The sequence below is a fragment of the Capsicum annuum genome, chromosome 4, assembly GCF_002878395.1.
Source record: "Capsicum annuum cultivar UCD-10X-F1 chromosome 4, UCD10Xv1.1, whole genome shotgun sequence".
Taxonomy (NCBI): Eukaryota; Viridiplantae; Streptophyta; class Magnoliopsida; order Solanales; family Solanaceae; genus Capsicum; species Capsicum annuum.
This window is the reverse complement of record NC_061114.1, coordinates 8,604,391-8,619,245: the sequence shown is the minus strand read 5'-3', so window position 1 is coordinate 8,619,245 and position 14,855 is coordinate 8,604,391. Positions and strand designations below refer to the sequence as shown.

At 36.9% G+C, this 14,855-nt stretch overlaps 1 non-coding gene and 1 pseudogene across 1 annotated transcript; both read left to right on the top strand.

Moving 5' to 3' along the window:
* Nucleotides 1-1,888: 1,888 nt before the first annotated feature.
* On the top strand, nt 1,889-1,960 carry TRNAQ-UUG. Its single transcript has one exon. It is a non-coding gene; the product is annotated as a tRNA-Gln (tRNA).
* A 438-nt stretch (nt 1,961-2,398) lies between these two features.
* LOC107869200 lies at nt 2,399-4,639 on the top strand (annotated as a pseudogene).
* The last annotated feature ends 10,216 nt before the right edge of the window (nt 4,640-14,855 follow it).

The window sequence follows — 14,855 nt, the reverse complement described above, 5'->3', positions numbered from 1 at the left end:
TAAATCAATAAGATATTTTTTATTGGTTTTTGATTTATTGATTTTTAGTCCTTAACGGTTCAGTTTTCGATTTAACCGATAAGAAAATACTCGTAAAATATAAATAGTAATAACTAACATGAAAAAAAAAAAACGAATCTTACATGCAACCAAAAATATTACGTGGTGTGTTTTAATTTACAAGAATCTTCAAGTTTGGACTAAATGTTGTTAGGAGAAATTAAGAGTTTGTATAATTAAAATAATAAGCTTGTTAATTTGTTGAAATTAAAGAGAAATTGAGATAAATACATATATATATATATATATATATATCTTTATTGGGTTATCAGTTTACCTAATAACCCAATAAGAAAAAACTGAATCGAACCAATAACCCAATAATTTTTTTTATAAAATCATTAAAAAATTGTTAACCCAATAACAATAAATCAATAACATTTTTATCGGTTCGATTTTTACACACTTCTAAGGGAAGGGTTTCTTTTTTTTATTTATTTATGTATGACATGATAAATAAATTAATGGGGTCACTTTTTAAAAATAAATTTCGATGTGGCATTGATGTGGAGATAATATGGCGCAAGTGTAATACACACTCTCCGTGGTGAGAGTGATGTTGTATTTTTAAGGTGGTATTTAATTACTTTAAAGATGTTAAGAGGGTAAGGTAAATAAATGAAAATTAATTTTAAGTGATAAAGTAAGTTGGACAGACAAGTTCGGGGGTAATGCATTTTCTCTTAAAAATATTATATTATTATATGATAAATTAATTCAGTATAGTTTGATATTTTAAAATTTAATATTAGTCTTTTACGATATTATTAGTTGATAATCATAGTTTATTCAACTTCAACGAATATACACTTGTATAGTAGCAAATTATAACTTCTATTGTTCATAAAACGTCTTAATTATGTCATACTAGTAAGTTATACATGTAGCAACCACTATTAGAAATTAAGGAATTAACAACGGACAATATTTCGTAGTTAAACAATATAAATTTTATGCTAATTTTATTTAGCTACAAATTATAAAAAAAATTCAATAACATGCGCCGGATCTTCAAGAAATAAACTCTCTATCTTTCGAGATAGTGGTGAAATCTACGTGCCCTTTATCCTTCCCAAATCTCACTTGTGGAATTTTATCGAGCATGTTGTTATTGTTGTACTAAATGACGTACAAATAATGGGAGTAAAATAATCCTGATATTAGTTAATACCTCATACTAAATATAGGATAAAGTTACTTTCAAACCTTATTCCGTAATTAATTTTCTTATCTGATGCACTAAATGACGTACTACACTAGAGCCGAGGGTCTTCCTAAAACAACCTCTCTACCTTTCCCAAGGTAATCATGAGGCATACGTAAAATCTATATTTATGTACGTATATTAATGTTTAACCACATGAAACAAAACACTTAGATAGCCCAGTGGTGTTATTTGCTCTTTTTGGGCGCTTCCTTCAGCCTACTGCGTGAGTTCGATCCCTAAATAAATAAATAAATAAATAATAATAATAATAATAATAATAATAATAATAATAATAATAATAATAATGACGCCGTTTTAACACAAAAAATAAAACTTTGACAGTACACAAATATGATCTTTAACTATTAAAAACTGCACAAATATGACCTCCCTCCAAGTCAGTCCTTTTAACGACATGACACCGTGTGATTGGATTACCTTTCTACATAGGCGCGAGTGAAACTCACGCATGGAGGTTGTAAAATCGGAGGTCATATTTGTTCAGGTTTTAAATAGTTAAAGGTCCTATTTGTGCATTATCAAAGTTTAAGGTCAAAGTTATAATTTGGTGTCAAGTTTAGGATCATATTTATGTATTATCTCTAAAAATAATAGCATGTTGGTTCTATGGTGTAGTGGTTAGCACTCTGGACTTTGAATCCAGCGACCTGGGTTCGACTCCCGGTAGGACCTTTTTACTTTTTTCTTTTTAATTTTGCTAATTACTAGTATAGACAGTATGGTTATCGATTAATATATCTATGAACCTTTAGAAAAGATTATAGTGATTTCTTTCCATCTGTTGTTGTATTGGTCGACAGAGTTAGCATTGTTGCATAGAATTACCTCATATGTGTTGTTGGTGGGAGGTGATAGGTACTATGTGGAATTAGTTGAGGTGCGCGCAAGCTAGTCTAGACAGTATGGTTATCGATTAGTATATATATGGACCTTTAAAAAGCACTACGGTGATTTCTTTCCATTTGCCGTAGAATTTGTGGACAGGGTTACCTCATACGTGTTGTTGGTGAGAGGTGGTAGGTGAGCACAAGGTAGCCTAGACACTATGGTTATCGATTATTATATATATGGACCTTCAGAAAAGACTATGGTGATTTCTTTTCATCTGTCATGGCTTTGGTGGACAGAGTTACCTCATATGTGTTGTTGGTGGGAGGTGAAAGGTATCATGTGGAATTAGTTAAGGTGCACGCAAGCTAGCCTAGACACTATGGTTATCGGTTAGTATATATATCGACCTTTAGAAAGCACTGGTAATTTCTTTCCATCTGTCGTAGCATTGGTGGACAGAGTTACCTCATATGTGTTGATGGTGGGAGGTATCACGTGAAATTAGTTAAGGTGCGCACAAGCTAGTGTAGACACTATAGTTATTGATTAGTATATATATGGACCTTTAGAAAACTATGGTAATTTCTTTCCATCTGTCGTAGCATCGACACTATGGTTGTCTGGTTTAGTATGTACTTTAGATGAACATCCTTTGACACATTGACAGGCAAACAAGCCTATTGAGGCTAGCCTTTGTAGCCTATTTTTTTTTTCTTCAAGTGGTGGTGTTCGGGTCAGTTTTGCAGATTGCCTGAAGGTTTAGGCAGATGGAAGATATAAGTTGACATTTTTTGTTTCAGTTATTATTTAAGTCTTATTTTTTCATGGTGTTTACCCATTTCACTGATCGATAAACCACACCCTTGGGTTTATCTAGCCTCGTTCTTTATTTGATCGATAGGTTAAGGGACATATTTTCTATTAAACAATACTAAACTAATTGGTAATACGGTTTAGTTGATCGAATACATGTAGTTCAGTGTAGGAATCAGTCGGAGGTCTATCTCAGCTTGTATGCTTCTCAATTACCCTGTTACCTCCCACCATCACAAGCTTGTTTCTCGGACTCTTCAAAAATATCGACGGGTGCATGATGATCCGACACGGGTGCGGCAACATTTTTGGAGAGTCCGAGCAACTTAGATCACAAGTACCAGGCAACTTTGTCCACCTTGTGGTTCTCACCTACTTCATTAAACACGAGGCCACACCTTTGGGTGCCTCTACCAAGTTTTGCGGAACGTTATTTAATAATGAAACTTAATGGGTGCGAGTAGAGTAGTACTGATATAGGGTATTCAAAGAGATGAGCCTAACTCAACCTCAAAAGCTAGCTCATAAGGGGAGGATTGGACTTTAACACACCGATGTGGGACTCCAACACCCCCCGCACGCCCAGGGTTGGACATCTGGAGCATGGACAATATAAGACGGGGGACCCAACATTGAAAACAATAAACTGGGTGGATTTGGCTTTGATACCATAATAAAGAAATGGACCTTAGGTCTAACTCAACCTCAAAAGCTAACTCATGAGGAAAGGATTGCCCAAGACCATATAAGGAGACCAAGGACCCTCTAACCCACCGATGTGGGACTCCAACAGTAGTAGACTGATGTAATTGTTGTTTGTTGTTATTACTAGTGTTCTGAAATTACTTTTTGTTCTTTGTTCAGCTTGCTGGAAGCAATAGATTACATGCTTGAAGGCTTTCAGAACCTAGTTATACCAATTCACAACTACACAAGCACGAAATCCGAGGAAAACCTGGTACAGAAATCATCCTCTCCGAAATCATACTGTTGGCTAACACAGGAAGATGTGGCGCGCTTCCTTCTCAATTCCGTTGGAGTCTTCTCTCCTACGCGTACCTTTTCGATTGAATCCCTCAACATCATAGATCGCAAATTCATGACTGTCGGTTACCATGATCCTGCAATATCTGCTTTGGATTTGATCACTCTAGCGCATACTGAACAAACATCGGTGGCAGTTGTCGATGATGATAGAAGACTAATAGAGGAAATCTCCGGTTCCAAACTTGCCTACTGCGACGAAGATGTTGCAGCAGAAATCATGACTCTTTCATGCGGTGATCTTATGGCATACATCAACTGTGGTGGTCCTCCAGAGGACTTGATTGGATTGGTGAGAACGAGGCTGCAAGAGAAAAAACTTGGCCTAATGATGGAACTCATGGATGAAGAATCTCCAGTGCCGTCTACATCATCTTCAGCTTCGTGTTGTTCATCTGATGATGAGTCGAGGTTGAGCAGAAACGGATCATCAGGACGATCTTCAGCAAGACGGTCAGAGGCCATAACTTGTTATCCAGGGAGTTCATTGGCGGCTGTTCTGATTCTCAAGCACTTGCACATCGTGCGAGTTCCATTTGGGTCATCGATGAGGATGATCACAATTTAGTTGGAGTCGTAACATTTAAAGGAATTCTGAAAGTTTTTTGGAGTACTGCAAATGCAACGCACAAACCTGAAATGGAGAATTCATCAACTCAATAATAAGATATATTGCACAATATGAGAAAGAAACGCTAATCCAAGAACCATAAAGAGACGATAAAAGATAGACACAAGTAAAGAGATTGATTGACAATTATAACTATAGAAAGCTAAAACCGAATCCAAAAACAAGCACTTAAACTATGAAATGAACCTTCACCTTGCAATTCACCTACCAAACAATTATATATATCCAATGTAATTCCACAAAGTAGGGTCTATGGAGGGTTAAAGTGTACGACCTTACTCCTATACCTGGTAGAGAGGATGTTTCCGATAGACACTCAGCTAAAAAAAAGCATAGAGAACGAAACAACGAAAATGAAGATGTCATGTCATGTCAAAATACTATAGACAACCTAACAATTCATTCTAAACAATAGTCATAACAAGATAAAGCAATGGTCGAAGTACACCAAAAAAAACAGATTATAGTCTAAACAATCCACTACAAAAATCCGAAGAAAAAGAGGGAAATGAGTTCATAAGAAAAGCAGATTCTAAAACATCTAAAGCCAACCAAACATGAGAAAATTAAAAATGCATTTTGCTAAAAATGTTCATACCTCTTCTAATGTTAGTATTATATACACGTATGGTTGTCATTTCCCCTCCAGAGATATAGCTTCTTGCTCTTGTTGGATCTACTCTGCAGATGTGCTCAGCTCAGCAAAGTTAACGGGATAATGATCTAGTCAAAAACAGCTAACAAATGTTAGCTTGACACGAGGATCAATGTTGTTGTTGTTGTCGACAAAACTGCTAACAAATCTTAAGCAACAAGGACTTAAGGAGGAAGACCGAGAAGCCGTGGCACTACCCACACTTGCTGTTGCTAATACATGTGATTTCTTTGTCTTGTCATTAATAATTTCTGCTCCAAACAGCGCAGCCCAAACCTCAATAGTCTCCACCCTTTCAGCAGTATTTTAACATGATTGTATAGCATGAGAACCGGAGGGCCATGGTTGATATAACTATAACACAGAAAATTTTCCACACAATGCAGTTTGGAATGAAAATCCTTCGGAATCACGGTATGATTCATCTATATTAGGATTTGTTTTGAGGAGTTGAAACAAAATTCAGGTGGCTGAGGGACGGTCTTTAGGACGAGCATAGTGGGACCGGGCAAAGGTGGAGTGTTTTATCAGAGTATTCCAAACTTTAGAAACACACTTGAATCGCATGAGCGACTATGTCATCAGATCAACATTGATGCGTCTCCATAACGTAAATGGGAGGAAACCAAATTATCCTATTAGGGCTAGGACTTTCCAATAATACTAGGCAATGTAATCTAGACAGGTAAAGTGTCAAGCTTATGGTGATTGCTGGAAATTCCTAGCCCTGATGATTTGCAAATGGTGAAGAAGGGATGATGAATGACTTACTAGGTGATTCCGACGAGTATTGCACTCTTGGAAGTACCATAGTCATATGATATAACATTGCAACTTCTACTTTATATGTTTTTCTGTCATCGGTGAATCGGGAATTGAGTTCAGTTAAGAGTATGAAATAGGACATAAGACTTGTGACTTGCTCCTATAAAACTAAAATCAAATACATACAACTTGAAAAAAACTTATACAGCTACATCCTCCTTTCTGAAATCTGAGGGTGTTCCTTGCTCGCAAGATCGTGTCTATCAGCATAGCAAATAACTCATCAGTTAATCCACAGAATACACAGGTTTTGGCGACCCGTATGCCTATCTTGGTAGTCTATCTATTGTTACTAACCTTCTCAGAAGTTAAACTTATGACTTAGCTGGATGTAAGGTTGCAAGATCAATTTCTTCCAACGGTTCAAGTATACTCGGAAAAAAAATTCAAACCTTAAATTGTGTTACAACACGACTGCAGATTTTGTGTTGCTGCCAATGCTGCAGCTTCCTGTTCCACCAAAGCATGACCACGAGTTTTTCCATCAGTAAAAACTAAATAAACATGCACATCGCTCTTTCTCGAAAGCAAATCAGAGAAGCAGGACCAGCAAAACTAACAAAAATGCACATCGCTCTTTCTCGAAAGCAAATCAGAGATGCAGGACCAGCAAAACTAAACTAACACCGACCTAACTTTGCCAAAATGCTGATGGAAGGGAAAGAAAGCCAACTGCCCCAAACAAGAAAAGCTGCAGAAATATGAGACAAAGACAGATGGCAATCATATAGGTGCAAAGCCAACTTACCAAAAAATAAAGCAGTTAGATCTTCATCATCTCCATCTATAAACGTCATTGCTAATGCATGGGACAGTTGTGGGCAGAGTGGTGAAGGGATACAAAGAACATCATCTAAGTGTAAGACTTACGCAGACTTCCGAAACAGTGAAGTTATTCTGAAAAAGAAATGACAGCAAATATCAAGATACAGAGCAAAAACAGCAATAAATCTCCCCCGCCCTCTCCTTCTCCCCCCCTACCCCTACACCCCTACCCTCGCCCCCTACCCTCGCCCCCGCTCCCCCGAGCCCTGGACCCCCCTCGGCCCAGGATCGGGACCACGCCCGAGCCCTGGACCCCTCTCGGCCTAGGACCGGGACCGCGCCCGAGCCCTGAACCCCCCCGGCCCAGGCCCAGGACCGGGACCGCGCCCGAGCCCTGGACCCCCCCGGCCCAGGCCTAGGACTGGGACCGCACCCGAGCCCTGGACCCCCTCGGCCCAGGCCCGGGACCGCGGCCGAGCCCTGAACCCCCATCGGCCCAGGCCCTGGACCGCGGCCGAGCCCCCCCGATCCAGAACCCAGGACCACTCCCGAGCCCTGGAACCCTCCCCGGCCCAAGCCCGGGACAACGCTCGAGCCTTTGGACTCGCTCCCTCCCCCCGGCCCAGGCTCGGGACCATGCCTGAGTCCTGGACCCGCCCTCCCCGCCCAAGCCCGGGACAACGCCGGAGCCCTTGGACCCGCTCCCTCCCCCCGGCCCAGGCTCGGGACCACGCCTGAGTCCTGGACCCGCCCTCCCGGCCCAAGCCCGGGACAACGCCCGAGACCTTGGACCTGCTCCCTCCCCCCAGCCCAGGCTCGAGACCACGCCTGAGTCCTGTACCCGCCCGCGGCCGCCCCCCCAACCTATACCCAACCCATATATCACCCTACTAGAGCTAGGAAAATAATAGACCATATAGGAAAGAGTACTCACAGTTATTGACAAACCTGATGATTGCTGACAACGATATACATCCAGATTTAGCCATCTTGAAAGTAAGGTTGATGTACTGTTAAATTAAAGCACAGTTAAAGCCAAAAATTGGTACTGAAAGCACATAACAGCTAGGAAATCCTCCATGACAGAGCAACACAATATGCATTTTGTCTATTTAATGTTCAACAGGATCTTCATATATCCTTAAAATTAGTACTACGGTCTCACACATTTTGAGAGATATACCTTAATTATTTGTATGACGTATTGTTGTTCTTTCATAACCAACTACTAAGCAAAAATACCCAGGATAGCAAATATTTTTGTAAGCCATGAAGCTGTGAATCGTGAAATCTCAGTTTTACTACAAATTAAGAGACACAGATATGATCAAGGGAACATTATCACAGGAACATTCGTTAACGTAGGATAAAACAGAATTTAGACAAATACTTACAACAATGCTTGGACATTCATTTATAACAAACCTCGACAGGCAAAAAAAAGTTAAACAAAGAAGAAATACACAATCATTCATCTTTCATGAAAAAGATAGCTGAGATAAGCGCATAAGCAGACCTACTATTTGAAGCTTATACTGTACAACGATATTCTCAAAGCCCAGAATGTTTAACAAAGATAAGCTCTTGCGATGAGATCACTTTGTTACCTTCTTATTCCCATGATATTGGTACTCAGTCTACTACCGTACAACTTTCAAGACTCACTCTTCACTGCCTACTTTGTCCCTGTACCAGATTCACTCTTCACTTACATGCTATTTTTTGCTCAACATGGCTACTAAGCAGCACACATCTATATTGGCTCTCTATAACCATTTCCTCTGTGGGTTACTGGCCTTAATTTTCAAAGCTTGCCTGAATCTAGATGGAAATAAGTATTTGAATCTCAAGTTACTCAATCAAGCATGTTACTTGTAGAAGGCATATGATGTTACTAAACAAACAAACTGCAAGAAAATTCAGATATGAACTAAATATTGAAAACTCCATACTAATCAATTTTGATTTGTAAAAAGACAAAAAATAGCCAGTTAAGAACCAAACAAATGATTGCAGCTTTGAAAATGAACTAACATTGGCATGCCACATTTTTAATTTCTGAAACTTTGAGATAGCGGTATCCTGATCTTTTTACGTATCTGGATGCCATTTCTGCCCCCACAATGAAATTATAAAACGGATGCTATTACTACGAAAATGAGATTTACACAAATCGTAGATCAGACACAATGAAATGTGTAAACTCACGTTTAAAAGAGTTGGTTTTAACAAGGATGGAATGATGCAGAGAATTCTCCTTTGCAGAATTGAAGGACTATCTTAATGACACTGCAGAAATAAAGATAACATTATCTCTCACATAGACATGCTCAAGAAAGTGAGAAACTAGAAATTGGAAACTACGATAATATCAGAAGTAAGCTAGTCTAGCTAAAGATAATATTACTTTGCACATTGGTGCAACAAGGACAATTCCATCCCATTCACGTGGTTCCTTAAGAAGAGCTTTCAGAGCAATTGCACCTGTCCGAATATAAAGTGGGGAAGCCCTCTAACTTCTGGCCTACTTGGTCCATCACAAAAGAAATCATTAAATTGTCACAAGAGGAGAAGCATGCTCTAACAGAAATTAGAAAAGATGTGAATGAACATCGATTGAGGTTTAATGGATTTTGCTTTCCGCATTGTCCGAATGTTCTCAGCACACTACAACATACCTAGTGTATTCCCACAGGTGGGGTCTGGGGAGGGTCGAGTATATGCGGACCTTACCCCTACCTCATGGAGATAGAAAGGCTGTTCCGAAAGACCCTCGGCTCAAGAAACACATAACAAGGCAGTTTGAAAAAGACAATATAGAGGTAAACAAGGCGCGTAACGAAATTAAGACAAAGCAAAAACGCACTGCAACTTACCTTTAATCTTCAGATACTTTTCGTTGAGATTGTCAACTAAACCATCAAATTCAGGATAAATCCATGCAAACCATCAGAGAGACCAAAACCGGAATGATCAATAGCATAGACGGCGTAGCCAGCAGCCGCTATATGCTTTGCAATACCTGAATATATCATATCATACAAAAGAATATAAACGGGTACACAATAATAATAATAATAATAAACCAGAAATCGATAGGCTCTGTCGATAAAGAGATAAGAGCAAACCTTCAAAGAAGAAAGTGCAAGTATCACCGTATCTGTGACTGAAACACAAAGCACCTTTAATTCGTATGCCGGTCTTTGGCAGCCAACTTTTACAGAAAATCTGTTGGCCTTTGGAATTTGTTTCATACCACTATAAAATGTACACATGGAATTACTCAAATTTGAAGATAAACAAATCCCTTTCGTAAATAGTATGATACAAAAATTAATGAGAAAGAACAACAAAAAAGGCAATAACTTGACTTTCCATCAAACAGACAAATGTAAAAATTAACAATTAACACAATGGCTCCATATATATCATCATCCTAAAAGAATAGTTGATTTCTACATATTATATGGGCCTTGTCGAGTACAATCGAGTTCAGTTATACACCGAAGGGAGGACACTGAACACACCAGTAAATAAAAGGGACAAGAACTAATGAAAACAAGTGTAAATAACAACCCAAAAACTTGTAAATTAAAGAATTAGAAAATACACGCTCTCAAATACTCATCCTAAGATTACCAAACACCTTTTGACATACAATGCTTTTAGCAAATAACATTAGTAAAAATAGAAATAAGTAATCAACTTCAATGACATTGCAATTCTAAGGTGATAAAATAAGTAATCAACTTCAATGAAATTGCATATATAAGGTGATAATAAAGTAGTCAATTTCATTGTTTCTCACAACAGATCATATTTCTAAAATAAAATCAAATTATTATTATATAAAAAAGAATCAATTCTTGATTACCCAGAAGAACCCATTGTGAATCGATCGATCACCAAGACAGAGTCAAATTTACTATTTGAAAAACAGAAATTGAAATTAGTAACGGTTAGTACTACTATATATAGAAGAGAGAAAAACTAAACGCTGCGTTTTGGTATTTTTTTTTTCTTTTTGTTTTGTTCACTTTTTTTTTATACTTTTTGTTCAAAGTAATTAATTACTTTACCCTAAAAATAAGTTTTTTATTTTATCAAGAAAATTTTAAGTATATTTTCTTTTCATGCTATTCTTAATATTAAATTAAATAGAGCAAACAATATAAATCTTAATAATTTAGAGTTTAATTAAAGAAAATCTTGATATTTTGCATAATTATTGAAAATTTCGCTTTTAGGTCTGTCGAAATATATAAGTAGCTTCCAATACATCCAATAAAGATATATATATTTTTTTATTTTTGATCTGTCGAGATACATCCAACGAAGATACAGAATTAGCTGCCGACACATCCTTTTCGATTTTGAATCTGTCGAGATACATCCAATGAAGACACACAATTAGCTTTCGATACATTTTTTCGATTTGGGTGTGTCGAGATACATAGTAAATTCAACAAAGATACACATTTTTCCGATTTGGGTTTGTCGAGATACATATTTCATTCAATGAAGATACATAATTAGCTTTCGACATATCTTTTTCGATTTTGAATCTGTCGAGATATATAGTACATTCAATGAAGATGCATAATTAGCTTCTGATATATTTTTTTTATTTTGGATCTATCTAGATACATAATTTATTGAGATTTTGTAATAATATGTAAGAGTGGGGATTTGTGTGAATACAATAAGTTAACGCGTATATTTATGTTATTTTTCCTATTAAATAACTACATTAGGTAGTACTAGTAAATTCAAAATAACAAGAACATTGTAAACAAGAATAGTTTTCTAAAGTATAACTTCAATTAATATATTTTTAAGAGGTTTGTCAAGTCAACATGAACCAATTAATATGAAATAATAGCAAATTAAAATACACTATACAGTTTTTAAATAATATACTATTTGAATAAAATAATATATTCGTGAGGAAATTGTGGATGATAAAATTAGAATATAGATAATCTGATGGTTTATTGTGGGCATTTAAAATTATGATAAAATATATATAAACTAGACGTTAATTCTAGAGTGAATAAATGTTATAAATACAAAGCTAATTAAGTAGCAAATTTAATTAACCATCTAATTGTTGTTTGTTCAGGCCATCTAATTAGGTCCGCTTATCCAAGGCCCCTCCCTAAACCCTTTCCCGTTACCCTTCACAAGTTGAAGCCCTTCCCTTTGAGGTTCCTTCGGACATTAAGCATTCCATCCTTCACACGTTCATGCCAATCTTGAGAATTGGGATGTGTTTGAAGTATTGAGTTATTTGTTTTTTTTTTTTTTTTTTAGTTTAGTAATTTTATTTTTGAAATTCAGTTATTTAAGTTGACATAAAATTGGATTTATTCGTATCTTAGTGGAAGGTAGAATATGATTTTATTAGTTTCCTAGTTAGAAATAGAATAGGAGTATTTTTGTCTATTTATATTATTAGATGTGGATGAATAAACAAGAAGAATATTTTTTTTTATCCTCAAACGATTTCTTCTTCTCTGTGTTCTGTAGAACAATAATTGTTATCAGAGCCAATTTCTTGTGGGATCTGTGAGAGAGAAGACCCGCAAAAATAACACTGCATAAAGTCAATATTGTTATGGCTTCCAACAATTTTTCAATTCCTTCACCCCCAATTTTTTTTGGTGATAATTTTCCAATTTGGGCTATCAAGATGAGAACATACTTGCGAGCATATGATCCGTGGCAAGTGGTAGAGGTTGGAGTAGAGGTAAATCCTTTGCCAGATAATCCAACAATGGCACAAATTAAGAATCACAGAGAAGAGGCTGCAAAAAACTTTTAAGCTCTCTCTTGCATACAATCAGCACTTTCGAAAGTAATTTTCGCTAGAGTTATGGCGAGTGAGACTACAAAGGAGGCTTGGCACAAGTTGAAAGAAGAATTTCACGAAAGTGACAAGATTAGACAAATAAAAGTGATAAATTTGAGAAGATAGTTTGAAATTCTCAGAATGAATGATTCAAAAACTATTGAAGAATTCTCCAACAAGTTGATGAAGGTTGTAAACCAAATCAGACTTATGGGAGAAGAGCTTATAGATTCAAGAATTGTGGAAAAGGTTCTTCTGAGTTTGCCGGAAAGATTTAAAGCCAAGATCTCTTCACTCGAAGATTCGAAGGATCTCACAAAACTGTCACCTTTGAAACTTGTACATGCTCTTCAAGCTCAAGAGCAAAGAAGATCCTTGAGGCTAGAAGAAGCTACTGAAACGCTCTTCAAGCCAAGTTCAAAGGGAAGATGCAGATGCTAGAGGAAGGTAAAATTCCAGAAACTTTTACTAATTCTAGTAGAAATAATCAAGGCGATTCTCGCAATGGAGTCAAGAAGAAAGAAAACTTTCCTCCATGCAAGTATTGTAGAAAAACCAATCATAAGGAGGATGATTGTTGGTTTAAGGGAAAGAAACCATCTCTCCAGTGTATATAGTGCAATAAGCTGGGATATATTGAAAGGTTTTGCAGAGTAAAGAAGGAGAACAACCAACAAACTCAAAAAACCAACGTTTCGGAAGTTGAAAAACAGGAGGAGTTTGTGTTTACGGCAATGGCAACAACATTGAATGATGAAAAATCATGGTTTCTGGATAGTGGTTGCACTCGACACATGGCCAGGAAACGAGAATATTTTACGAAGTTAGAATCTGCCAAAGGTAGTATCAAGTTGGCCGATGAAACCACGTTGAAGATTGTTGGTAAAGGAACTGTGGCAATTGAAGCTCCCAAAGGTACTAAATTTATTCAAGATGTTTTATTAGTACCCGATCTTGACCAAAATCTATTGAGTATTGGTCAAATGCTAGAACGAGATTATATGTTGTTGTTCAAAGATAAAAAATGTGTTGTTTCTGATTCTAGTGGTCAGGAAGTGATTACGGTTGAAATGATAAAAAGAAATTTTCCTTTGAGTTGGAACTCAAAATTTGAGCAAATTTATCGAAGTAGTCAATGTGAGCGGGTTATTTTGACCATCAAGCACAACGATGACAAACAGTATATCTGAAAATCACAAACAGGTGGTTCATTCACTGTTACGAGGAATGTAAATATTGAGTAATTGAGAAGAGGACCAAAGATAACTCTCTTCCTTAAGGAAAACCAACTGGGGCATTTGGAAGAACTGAAAACTTTTATAGAAGAGAAAAATCATAAGATGAATTATTTGGAGCAGAAGGTGGCTCATGCTGAACAAGACATTAAACAATTAAAATATAGATGTATGATGCTGGAGTCCTCAAATACTGTTTGTACACGTGCTAATGAAATAATGATTGACCATACTGATGATGGACACCTGAAGCATGAGATGATTTTCCTAACTGGAGGATATGATGGTGTATCATGGTTATCAGCATTGGACTTGTATTTACCTTCATTTAATGTGTTAAATTCACTTAAACCAATGAATTCAGTCTGTGCATATGCCTCGGTTGGAAAGCTGAGTGGAGAAATTTATGTATTTGGTGGTAGAACTGGAAGCTTGTGGTATGACACAGTTGAATCGTACAACCCAGCTAATGATGAATGGACTATGTGCCCTTGTTTGAAAGAGAAATGGGGTAGCTTAGCTTGTGCAACTTTGAAGGACAAAATATTTGCAATTTGTTGTGGAAATGGGATTGAATGCTTTTCAGAGGTTATTCATCAGATTTTTGTTGAGAAACCAGCTGTCTGCCAAGCATATTTAAATTTTGTTCTTGGAAATATGTCAGGAATAGAATTCTGGACTAAATATTCAAGGGCTGAATACCTCCACAGTACAAAAAATTTTGTTGCAACTTTTGCCAAGGGTTCTGAAGATGAGGAGATTATAGTTTTCTTGAAGCAAGATGCTATGTTAGCATCTGAAGCTCGAAAAAAGATGAACAACATCAAGTTATATGTTAGGAGGTTGTTCATTATGGATAACTGTGAGGAGCTTATGCCCGAGTACCTTGGATTTGTGAAGGATGTTGTGGACTCTGA